Source organism: Dipodomys spectabilis, unplaced genomic scaffold (genome assembly GCF_019054845.1).
Source record: "Dipodomys spectabilis isolate Male_0828 unplaced genomic scaffold, ASM1905484v1 ptg000132l, whole genome shotgun sequence".
NCBI lineage: Eukaryota > Metazoa > Chordata > Mammalia > Rodentia > Heteromyidae > Dipodomys > Dipodomys spectabilis.
The window spans coordinates 4404823-4416365 of NW_024870809.1; the positions used below are offsets into that span (position 1 = coordinate 4404823).

The 11543-nt window shown below is 41.8% G+C and overlaps 1 pseudogene; it reads right to left on the reverse strand.

Moving 5' to 3' along the window:
- Positions 1–216: 216 nt before the first annotated feature.
- Positions 217–1072, reverse strand: LOC122116402 (annotated as a pseudogene).
- Positions 1073–11543: the final 10471 nt, after the last annotated feature.

Below are 11543 nucleotides of genomic sequence, written 5' to 3' on the forward strand. Positions count from 1 at the left end.
TTACACTAATAGATATAGTAATAACAGAGAACTACTAGGTAGAGAACACCCCAAATATCAAGACAATGTTATAGGTTCAACAGTATTTCATGAGCCTAGAAAATCAGTTAACTTTGAAAGCCCTAGTAAAATATCACTCTTCTTTATAAATCACTTACGATATGACCACATTGAATCCTTTTCCTTTCACACACTGAAGAATCCTGTAGTCAGCTTTTAAGCATTCTGCATGTATTTGCCTATCTTTTAGCTGAGTAACTTGTTCCAGTCGATTTTGGTGCGGGTAATTGGGATTTGCTGGCTCAAGGCCTTGAATGTGGTATCTGACATTGTTTGATTGTTTTCACTAATTGCTGCCTGATACTAATTTTCTGCACTCTCTATGATTTTAACAAAATCCTTGGCAGTTTGGACTTCATTAGAAACAGTTAGTGAATCCTGTACATTTTTATGACTAATCAATTGAACATTGCCATCTTCATCGTAGTGAACCTGAATCTTCAGCACTCCAACCACCTGTAGGTGGTGTGACTGTTAACTTCCACTCTGATCTCCAACAACTATTCCACAAGTTTTTAGGCTGAAACTGGTGGCTTTCAATACACACAATTATAGTCTGTTGCTTATCTATAGTTTTAGCATAAACAGTAAAGAAGCTGTTGGAATAATGATCTTTCATGTAGGCTCTTAAAGCACTGTCACAGGATTCTCTCCAAGACGTCAAACCTCCATCTACTTCCTGTGACTGGGGGTCACTTGCTTCTTTCTGTAAGTGATAAAACTTAAAGGAAATTTTGTTCTTTGTATCTAAAAATCTGCTATTACCTAGGTCATCATGCTCTGTTATTAGGACCTGATCTTTGTATCCTTCTATCTTCACAGGTGTGAATTGATCCAAGTTATACTGGGCAAATGCATGTGCTGCCCCTTCCTTGAGGAGATTGTCATTATTAAGTAGGAGTCAAACATCATTGAATACTTCATTACACTCCCCTGGGGATGCCTGGGTGATGAATTTAGCAGCTATGCCTACCTTCTCCACATCTGATACCCAATCCTCAAAGTTGACCATCTTGGGCTGCTCTCGTTAGTGTTTTTCTTAACTTAGGCTGAATTTATTGAAACGGGAACCAATATTATATATTTTCTAAAGGGACTGAAACAAAACTAACATAGAATTTCAAAACAGTCTTGATATTGAACCTGAACTGTATTGATGCACATATAGTTCAGTCAGATCCAGTCTTTGATTGATAATACTACTGAGGTCCCAAAGTTAGAGCCCTGTTCTGTATTCAGAGAACTTACCTCTCCCTTGACTGACTAAGCAACTGAGTTACACTATCTGAATTCCTCTAAGTCATATCATCTATAATCCCATCCATGTTCTGATAAAGTATGATAGGGTAGAAGAGTGGTCTACTTTTAAATGAAGTAGGATGCATGTAGGTGTTGTAGAAAATGTACACTTGTTTCTTTAATGTTTTTCAACTGTAAGGTATAGACTTCAGCCTCAATCTATGTATTTGATATTCCCTTTGCCTGAAATACTTTGCCTCACTTGTTTGCTCCTTTATTCTAGGTCTTTTTTCAAAACATCTTAATGCAGAGTGCTTTCCATAATACCTTATAAAATAACATTTTTTTTCAATTTCCTTTCTCATGGCACTCAATGATATTTAATATATGATACTTTTATGTTTATTTATTGTCTCCTTCATTCTGTCTTTCACCAGAAGGTAAGGTATCTGACTGTCTCATCCAGAGTTCTATCTTAGTTCATAACTATTTAGAAAAAGTAAACTATGATATAAATAATATAGCATATTCTCAGTGATTCAGGAGATCTCAGTTTCACTGTAAGCTGTTTCATTGTGGTTTGGGATAAACCATACTACCTCTCTGAGGTTCAGCTTCTTTAGTGGTCCAGTGAGACTATTGCTCTTTCTTTACCTGTCTCATGGGGATATTCTGATATTCAAAAGAAAATGAGAGTCTTTGATAAAGAAGATAGTGCTAGATTTGTGTATGTTTCCTCTCAGACTATTGAGGTCTGATATTCTGAGAGAAGCCATTTTCATAGGCTTAACCCTATGAAAATCTGGACTTCTTGTATTTCTAAACTATGATAAGCCTCTACAGACCAAAATCAAATAAGCTGCTAGTTAAAAGGCCTAGGAAATCTCAATTTTTATCAGAATGTAACAAAAACTGAAAACGCAAGCTTACCTAAGGCCAAAGCCTTAACTTTTCTTTGTCAAAACTTCCCCTACCCTGGTACTGAGCTGTACATTTGAACAAAATTACAGGCTTCTTAGTTATTCAGGATTAGGCATGAGTAGTTATTAGTTATTCAGGATTCAATATCTCAAATGGCCTATGACTATTACTTTGATGGAATTCTGCCATCTTGTTTGATCTACCTCTCATTTTTTAGAATGGATGAACACTAAACAAATCATCAGAAGTCACAAGATAACTAGTGTCCTGGCAGGTGTCTACCCACCCCAAGCCCAAATCCAGTACCGTTAAACAACAGACTGTTGATAAAGTACCTGAATTAAATTCACGTGGAAGGAGTTATACACTGTACTTACAGGATTTTAATTAATTTTTCATATGTCACCTGGGCATGTCTGTAGGGATTTCAGGTTGGCATGACTATTTTTGATGAAATATGAAAACAAATCCACTTTACACAAAATTCCTAATGGATTGACTGCATAACCATTGCTAATGCCACATATACTCTCTATTGCCTGCCGAAAGAAGGATCCTGATCTTAATGATGGTAGGTAGTAATGAATAGAAATAGAAACTGCCTTATGAATAAAGAAGAGAAAAAAAAGAATATAAAGAGTTATTAGTCCCCTGTCCTATGTGTTTAAAACAAATTAGGAGTGGGTTCTGATATAGAACTGGGGTAGGAAATGAACTTTCTCTTCCTACCTGCTCACAATCCACTCCATTCTAACTCTACTTAGTACACACACTAATTTGTTGTTTCTAGGGATGGTGGGGGTAAGACACTGATGATGAACCAAATCCATTACAACTCCTTTTTTTAATTTTAATTTATATTTTTTGTGAACATACTGTACAGAGAGGTTACAATTACATGGGCAAGATAATGAGTACATTTCTTATCAAGCATTGCAGCCTCCTCCTTTGTTTATCCTTCACATCCCTTCCCAGGCTCCCCGATCCTCGTCCCCCCACCCAAACCTCCTCACCACCCCACCAACAGAATAGAAGACCCAGAAATGAACCCACACACTTATACCTGCCTAATATTTGATAATAGTCAAAAACACAGGATGGAAGAAAGACAGACTCTCCAACAAATGGTGCTGGCAGAATTGGCTATCCACATGCAGAAAACTGAAGCTAGATCCTTACCTGTCACCCTGCCCCAGAATCAATTATAAATGGATCAAAGACCTTAATCTAAGACAAGATACCCTGAAAATATTACAGGAAAGGATAGGGAACACACCAGGGCTGCTGGGCAAGGCTGGAAACATCCTAAAGACCAGATAATTGCCATAGTATCAAATTGAAGAGTTCCTCCATACCAAAGGACAGAGAGAGCAAGAATATAAAAAGCCCACAGAATGGGAGCAGATATTGGCTGGCAATGCATCAGACAAGGCCTCAGATCTAAAATATACTTAGAGCTCAAACAAATGAATCCCCCCCCCCCTCCAGCCCCTAATGGAAATCTTCCATAAAACTGCACAATAAATAGGCTTGACGCTATAAACACTATAAACAACACAATAAATGGGCTAAAGACTTACAGAGAGAGACTTCTCCCAAGAAGAAGTAAGAATCACTAGTAGAAAGATGATAATTGTGTTTAAGTGGTAAAGCAAATGTCCGATTCTCCACCTAGATATTCTTGGCCTCTTATTGCAGCTCTTTCCCCCTTTTTGCCCACTAGAGCCCCTCACATCATCACCACAGGATTCAAGATGGTGCTTTGTGATGTGGAGACCCCACCCTGGTCAGTGATTGGCTGGCTAGGAATAGCTGGCTGAGCTAATAATGATGAGGGGTGTGGTCGCCTGTCCTGGGGGGCATATATAGGAGTGTTCTGGCCCCTGTAGATCAGAAGACTGCAGGCAGGGAAGGAGGGAAGATGGCCAGGACCATGATGCCACGGGGCATGGTTGCTGCCGCCGCTGTCCAGCAAGGAACCTCACTCCAGCGAGGGCCACTCAACAAACGCAGGAAGAACAAGAAGAAGGCCGCATGTCCGCGAGGGTCTAAAGGAAAGGTGAGGTGATCCACACAAGGTCAGACCCTTATTCCCCTTGACCCCTTCTGCCCAAGAGGCTCCTCGCTGGCCTCCCCTGGCACAGAATGTTCTCAGCCCTCACCCCTTCCCGTGAATGCCCTGTTCCTATGTCCCCTCCAAACTCTCCTCTCCATCAATGCCTTTCTAAGGACTTCCTGTGGTCCTTCCAGGCCCCGACAACACCTGCTGTGGTGGGTCGTCTCAGGCGCCGCGGCCGGTGTGGGAAGTGGAGAGGAATAGTCACCAACAGACCTGATCTACCCATGTCCAGGAGGGAGACAGAACCAGTCCCAACCAGTGGTTCCCTCCTTAATAAGCGCCCGTGTAAAAGCAAGACGTCAAGGGACAAGAAGATCAAGAATGATCCATCCCCTTAGATTCCATCTAGGCAGCCACTAATGTGAGAGCCAGGCCAGGGCAATCCTCGGGGCCATCTCCAAGGTCTCCACTGCCCTGGCTACTGGCATGTGGTTTGCCGTGTCCCAGCACATATTATTGCTATGGGGACAAAACATGATGAAATAACATACATCGAAAAGTTCTCATAAGCATTTCTGTGTGCTCTGTGTTGGTGGGGACGAGAGGGAAAAATAGAAAATAGTGAGAGGAAAGGGAAGGACATGAGTCCTCTGGGGGTTGCTCTGCAGTTGAAAGGCTCACAAAGAACCAAACACAGAAAAATAGAACCCAAATGAGGTGAGAGGGAAGTCAACTTCTCTCAAGGGCTTTGTTCCATAGGAGAAGGAAAGAATCCAACGGAAGAGAGAGAGACAGAGAGAGAAGAGAGAGAGAGAGGGAGAGAGAGGGAGAGAGAGAGAGACAAAGATTGAGACAGAGACAGAGAGACAGAGAGAGAGAGGAGAGAGAGATGGGGAGAGAGGGAAGGAAGGAAGGAGGGAGGGAGAGAGAAGGTGAAAAAGATATAAAGAGAAAGAGAGACCGCGTATAGGGGGTGAGATCCAGGTGAACAGAGCTGTTAGAGGTGTGGTGATAGTGTTCTTTCCGAAATGGGGAAATTGTGATTAAAATTCTATATCTGGGTGTGAAATACAATGATGAAACATAGAAAGATGAAACAGGCCCCTCTGGGATGTGGGCCTTAGCGGGATGTGTGAGGATGAGCACAAATGGAAAAGAATGGTGACGATGATCTGAATACTTTATGTATGTGTATGAGAAAGGAACAATGAAACCTGGTGAGATTGGTTTGGGTAGGGGAGAAGAGTGTTGTTGGAGAAGTGATAATGCTGATGGAGGTATATTGTCTGCATATATGCACATGTCACAATAAGGAGGGAAGGTTTTGTGTGTGGTGGTGGTATGTGGGTGGTGAGTAGGTGAGGGTGAATGTGGTATGTGTGGTAGTAGTAGCTCTCCACAAAACCACAAAATAATTTCCCCTAGGATACATTCTTCATAGCATTATTTCTCACCTCTGCCTCAGAGAAGAGCAAATAAAGGCTCTTGCAAGGCTTGGGAATGTCTTGTTCCAGGGTAAGTCATGTTAAAGAGGAGGAGGATTGATGAATAGAGAGGAAGGGTGGGTAAATACACTTATGATGTTCAGCCATGTATCTTGAGAGTATGAACGAGGTTGGGAAATACGTGAGAGAATGATGGAAGGGATAACATTGACCATAACACATTTCAACCTCAAATTGACATTGAATTGCAAGCACTCCTTGGCCACTATTTTAGGATACATTCTTTGACATATTTTTATTTAAGTTTTTTTTATTGTAAAGGTCATGTACAGAAAGTAATGAATACTGTACATTTCTTTCTGAACAGTTTTGCCCCTACCTCATTTTTCCCGTTTTTTTTTTCCTTTCCTGACACCTTCCCCAAGGAATACAGTTAATTTCCAATAGAGTTCCTACTATCCATACACTGCTGAATTAGTTCACCCTTTGTCGCACCATTTCTGTGCTCCCCCTTCCCTCCTCAAATCAAATAAACCTATGTAGAAGACAAAGATTACACAAATGGAAAACAGCAACAAAATGAGAACCAGAACACAGAAAGCAGAAAAAAGGACTGAAAAGTACAATTTTCAAAAGAAAAACCTATGGTTTCCACTTCTGGATTTTATTTTGGTAAGCATAATTTTCTATTATGATATGCTCCTAATTATTGTGCCCTTGTGATCCTCTCCTAAGAATATCATCCTTTGGTCTTATTTGTGTGAATATTTAGAGACCCCTTAAATTTATCATGTCCAAGTGTAATTTTTATCTTTTACTGTCCATTGAGTTTACTTGTAGATTTATAAGCAAATTCTGATGATTATACATCAGAGAAACCATGCAACCTGTTCCTTTGGTCTGGCTTACTTTGCTTAATTTAATTTTCCCCAGGTGTTGGTATTTCGTTCTGAATGGGACAATGTCATTGTTTCTAATTGATCAGTAAAACATCCATTGTGTAAATATAGCATATTTTCTTTTTCAAAATATAGTTTTATTGTAAAAATACTTTACAGAATGCTTACAGTTAGATGAGTAAGGTAATGAATACATTTCCTATCAAGCATTACCACCACCTCTTTGTTTTTCCCCCATCATCGTTTCGCTCCCCAACTCTTCAACTCCTCCCTCCTCACAAAAGCTGTAAAGACTGTTTTCAACATAGTGTTACCATATATTCTTGATCCATTTGTCCTCTGAGTGGCAGCTGAGCTGATTGCCTATCTTAGCGATGGTAAAACCACCTGCAGTGGACATGACTGTGCTGGTGGCTTTAGTCTGGCTTGGTTTGTGGTCAGTTGGAAAAATGCCTAGGAGTGGGATTGCTGGATCATGGGGAACCTCTCTGTTTAGTAGTCTGAAGAACCTCCATACCGCTTCCAGACTGGTTGCACAAGCTTCCACTCCCACCAATAAGTCGGTATCATTCCCTTTCGGTGACATCCTTTGCCAACATCTGTTATCGTTACTGCTCTTGAGGATGGACATTCTAATTGTGGTGAGGTGGAATCTCAATGTGGTTTTGATTTGCCTTTCTTTTCTGGCTAGAGATGCTGAACATCTCTTGAAGAGCTCAGAACTGAAATTCAAATATTTATGGAATTTATCCAAAACAAACACAAAATACCAGCTCCTCTGGGACATAGCAAAGGCAGTACTCAGAGGAAAATTTATAGCTCTGAGTGCCTACATGAATGAATTGGAGAAATCTCAAATCAGCAATTTACTGATGCAACTTAAGCTCCTTGAAAAAGAGAACCAATCCAACCTCCAAACTAGGAGATGGAAATAATCAAGATTAAATCAGAAATAAATGAATTAGAGACTAAGAAAATCATAGAAAGATGCAACTAGTTGGTTCTCTGAAAAAATGTACAAAATTGACAGATACTTAGCAAATCTGACTGTGAGAGAGAGAGAGACAGAGCGACAGACAGAGGCAGACAGACAGAGAGACAGAGTGAGAGACAGTGAGAGAGACAAAGACAGAGAGAAGCAAATAGGCCCGAATAGATAAAATTAGAGATGGAACCAGGAACGTCATGACAGAAACAATCAAGATTCAGAACATTACGAGGGAATATTTTGCATACCTTTATGATAACAAATTGGAGACTGAAAAATGGAAGAATTCCTAGTGAATATTGATATATCCAAATTCAACCAAGATTTAACCCAACTAAATAGACCCATAACAAGGAATGGAAGTGAAATGGCAATAAAAGATCTGCCATCCAAGAAAAACCAAGGGCCAGATGGATACACAGTCAAATTCTATAAGGACTTCAAAGGAGAACTCACTCTAATACCTCTCTAATAATTTCTCAACGTCTTCTGTGAAATTCAAAGGGAAAGATCACTAACAAAGTTAGTCTATGAGGACAATATAACCCTTTTCCGCAAACCAGACAGGGACTCATGCATCCAGCTCTTTGGTAAATATTGAGGCAATACTTCTCTATCAAATTCTGGCCAACTGAATTCAACAAATAATCACAAAGAATCATACACCATGACCAAACGGGATTCATTCCAGGGTTCAATATACCCAAGTCAATGAATGTAATTCAACATACTGACAGAAGCAAGGACAAGAACCATATGATCATCTCAAAAGATACAGGAGAAGCATTTGACAAGATCCAGCATCCCTTTATGATAAAAGCTCTGGAGAATCTCAAATCTACAGAACATTCCTCAAAAAAAAAAAAGGCTGTACATGGAAAACTTACAGCCAGCATGATACTTAATTTGGTGAAAAATTAAAACCATTTCCTCTAAATTCAGGAAAAAGAAAAGGATGTCTACTCTTTCCACTCCTTCTCAAGAGAGTGGTGAAATTCCTAGCAAGAGCAATCAGGTAACAGGAAAACAAAACGGGATCCAAATAGGGAAGGAAGGAGTAAAATATTCCTCTTTGCAGATACCAGGATCCTGTAACCTGATCCTAAGTTACTTGAGCTGATCCAAAGCTTTGGCATTTAGCAAGGTAGAAAATTAACCCACAAAATTCAGTAGCTTCTCTCCATGCCAACAAGGAGAAGTACAAGCATGAAACAAGAAAAGCATCTCCATAAGAAACAGCCTAAAAAAATACCTAAGAATTAACTTACCCATAGATGTGTAGCACCTGTATGAAGAAAACTTTGGAAATGTGAAAAAGGAACGTAAGGAAGATGTAAGGAAATGAAAAAGCCTTCCATGCTCTTGGATTGGAAGGATTCCCATAGTGAAAATGGCGACGCTACCCAAAGCGATCTACAAATTCCATGCAATACCAATATAAATCGCAACAACATTCGGCAATAACATAGAAGAAGCAAACTAAAAACTCACATGCAACAACAAAAGACTGAATAGCAAAAACTCCATAGCAGGAAGACTGGAGGAATGTCAACATCAAGCTTCAAACTCTCTTACAAAGCCATAGAAAGAGAAACAGCTTGGTACTGGCATAAGAAGAGGCCTGAGGACCAACAGAATAGAAGACCCAGAAATGAACCCACAGACTTATACCTGCCTAATATTTGATAATAGTCAAGAACACAGGATGGAAGAAAGACAGCCTCTCCAACAAATGGTGCTGGCAGAATTGGCTATCCACATGCAGAAAACTGAAGCTTGATCCTTACCTGTCACCCTGCCCCAGAATCAATTATAAATGGATCAAAGACCTTAATCTAAGACTAGATACCCTGAAAATATTACAGGAAAGGATAGGGAACACACCAGGGCTGCTTGGCAAGGCTGGAAACTTCCTAAAGACCAGATGATTGCCATAGTATCAAATTGAAGAGTTCCTCCATACCAAAGGACAGAGAGAGCAAGAATATAAAAAGCCCACAGAATGGGAGCAGATATTGGCTGGCAATGCATCAGACAAGGCCTCAGATCTAAAATATACTTAGAGCTCAAACAAATGAATCCCCCCCCTCCAGCCCCTAATGGAAATCTTCCATAAAACTGCACAATAAATAGGCTTGACGCTATAAACACTATAAACAACACAATAAATGGGCTAAAGACTTACAGAGAGAGACTTCTCCCAAGAAGAAGTAAGAATCGCTAGTAGAAAGATGATAATTGTGTTTAAGTGGTAAAGCAAATGTCCGTTTTTCCACCTAGAAATTCTTGGCCTCTTATTGCAGCTCTTTCCCCCTTTTTGCCCACTAGAGCCCCTCACATCATCACCACAGGATTCAAGATGGTGCTTTGTGATGTGGAGACCCCACCCTGGTCAGTGATTGGCTGGCTAGGAATAGCTGGCTGAGCTAATAATGATGAGGGGTGTGGTCGCCTGTCCTGGGGGGCATATATAGGAGTGTTCTGGCCCCTGCAGATCAGAAGACTGCAGGCAGGGAAGGAGGGAAGATGGCCAGGACCATGATGCCACGGGGCATGGTTGCTGCCGCCGCTGTCCAGCAAGGAACCTCACTCCAGCGAGGGCCACTCAACAAACGCGGGAAGAACAAGAAGAAGGCCGCATGTCCGCGTGGGTCTAAAGGAAAGGTGAGGTGATCCACACAAGGTCGGACCCTTATTCCCCTTGACCCCTTCTGCCCAAGAGGCTCCTCGCTGGCCTCCCCTGGCACAGAATGTTCTCAGCCCTCACCCCTTCCCGTGAATGCCCTGTTCCTATGTCCCCTCCAAACTCTCCTCTCCATCAATGCCTTTCTAAGGACTTCCTGTGGTCCTTCCAGGCCCCGACAACACCTGCTGTGGTGGGTCGTCTCAGGCGCCGCGGCCGGTGTGGGAAGTGGAGAGGAATAGTCACCAACAGACCTGATCTACCCATGTCCAGGAGGGAGACAGAACCAGTCCCAACCAGTGGTCCCCTCCTTAATAAGCGCCCGTGTAAAAGCAAGACGTCAAGGGACAAGAAGATCAAGAATGATCCATCCCCTTAGATTCCATCTAGGCAGCCACTAATGGGAGAGCCAGGCCAGGGCAATCCTCGGGGCCATCTCCAAGGTCTCCACTGCCCTGGCTACTGGCATGTGGTTTGCCTTGTCCCAGCACATATTATTGCTATGGGGACAAAACATGATGAAATAACATACATCGAAAAGTTCTCATAAGCATTTCTGTGTGCTCTGTGTTGGTGGGGAAGGGGAGGGAAAAGTAGAAAGTAGGAGAGGAAAGGGAGGGACGTGAGTCCTCTGGGGGTGGCTCTGCAGTTGAAAGGCACACAAAGAACCAAACACAGAAAAATAGGACCCAAAGGAGGTGAGAGTGAAGTCAACTTCTCTCAAGTGCTTTGTTCCATAGGAGAAGGAAAGAATCCTCCGGAAGAGAGAGAGAGAGAGAGAGAGAGAGAGAGAGAGAGAGAGAGAGAGAGAGAGAGAGAGAGCGAGAGAGAGAGAGAGAGGGAGAGGGAGAGGGAGAGGGAGAGGGAGAGGGAGAGAGAGACAAAGACAGAGACAGAGACAGAGAGACAGAGAGAGAGAGAGGAGAGAGAGACCGGGAGAGAGGGAAGGAGGGAGGGAGGGAGGGAGAGAGAGAGAAGGTGAGAAAGATATAAAGAGAGAGACCGCGTGTAGGGAGTGATATCCAGGTGAACAGAGCTGTTAGAGGTGTGGTGATAGTGTTCTTTCCGAAATGGGGAAATTGTGATTAAAATTCTATATCTGGGTGTGAAATACAATGATGAAACATAGAAAGATGAAACAGGCCCCTCTGGGATGTGGGCCTTAGCGGGATGTGTGAGGATGAGCACAAATGGAAAAGAATGGTGACGATGATCTGAATACTTTATGTATGTGTATGAGAAAGGAACA